This window comes from Arachis duranensis, chromosome 10 (assembly GCF_000817695.3).
Source record: "Arachis duranensis cultivar V14167 chromosome 10, aradu.V14167.gnm2.J7QH, whole genome shotgun sequence".
Taxonomy (NCBI): domain Eukaryota; kingdom Viridiplantae; phylum Streptophyta; class Magnoliopsida; order Fabales; family Fabaceae; genus Arachis; species Arachis duranensis.
Genome location: NC_029781.3, coordinates 85,526,256 through 85,527,920, shown reverse-complemented (window position 1 = coordinate 85,527,920; position 1,665 = coordinate 85,526,256).

The window sequence follows — 1,665 nt, the reverse complement described above, 5'->3', positions numbered from 1 at the left end:
GCATTGACATTTTTATTCATAAAAGACAAAAATTAAAATTATATATATGAAAGATTGGTTTTGTATCATAAAAAAAAGTATAGGTAACTAATAACATTCTTGAATAATGTGTGAACAATATGAATTAATAGGGTTAAAAGAATAAATTTAATGAGTAGCATTAAATTAGAATGTAGTATACTTATATTTGATTGATGGATATTCTTGTTGTTCAAGAGAATCATTGTTTCCCTAGGCCCATCATAAAATTATCTACACCCAAAAATTCTAAATTACTTTGTCTCTTCCATCACCATCAGCATCGTCACCACATTATTCTCTCTCTCTCTCTCTCTAAATCTTCATCATCACCGTTAGTAACACCACCAACACCCAACTCTATTACTACTAACACCGCCGGCTCCAAGTTAAAGGCCATCTTCTATTTAAATTCTCAAGGATGAAGAAGTTCCTCACCTACTTCATTGTCACGCCGTTCAATATTTCAATTCAATTAAAATAAAATCATGGATTTTTCTTCTTTTACACCACAGAAACAACAAGACCCTATTCCCATGTCAATTAATCCTACCACCACCACTTCGCCCCTCATTCGCGGCTGCCATATCGCTGGCGGCATTGTCAATGTGTCTCTTGTCATCACTTGTCTTGCGTGCCTCTCACGACAGTTTTTATCTTCTAAGCCTTTTAGTCTCGTTGATGCCACTCTACTCTCCTCGGTAGCCACTCTTTGCTGTCACTTTATTCTTCTCTCCGTTTACTTACTTTTCGTTCTTCTCTGTTTTGACAATATCCATAAAAAGCTGCCTCTAAAACGATTTTGGAAAAGAACCCTAATTCTTCATTAAGAAAAAACAAAAGAAATAAGCATCTGAATCACAAACAATCCCTTTCAACTCACATGACTAGAAACGAGTTCCGCTTCTTCCTTTCGTGCAACATTAGTCTCCCTAGCACCTTTCGTGTCGACCGCCTTGAAGGCCATTAGTCCATTCCCAACAAATCCTCCAATTCAGTTTCAATTTACCACACTTCACTAATATTACTAGTTTGAATTTTTTGTAGCTTTGTTTTTCTTTTTTTTTAGAAAAAAGAATTAGTTAATATTACCATATTTGATTGATTTTTTGAGTTTGGTGATTGTTTCCTATTCCTTGATTTTATTTGAATTGATTAGAAATATTGAATGGCGTAATAATAGAGTGGATAAGGAGCTTCTTCAAGTTTGAGAATTTGAATACATGATGAGTTTGGAGTCATCGGTGTCGATAGTGATTGTAGTAGTGGTGATGGAGAAGAGTGTTAGTGGTAATGCTGGTGTTACAAGTGTTGGAGAGAGAGAAAGAGAGAGAGAGAATGATAATTTAGGATTTTTAGATATTTTTTAAGGTTTGGATAATTTTATGATCTTTGATAGGTATAATTTTTATTTTTGTCTTTTATAAATAAAAATGTCAACGTCTTCATTATTAATGGGTAAAAATAATAATTTACTCATAAAATAATTATTGGTTAGTTATTTTGTTTTTCGTTTTAATTATAATAAATTGATAACACTTTTTTTTTTGAAAAAAAAAATCAAGATTCCAAAGAATTAGAGCTATATTTATTTTTAAAGACAAAATACAATGACGTAAACAATAAATGTCTAAAAATATTTAAAGA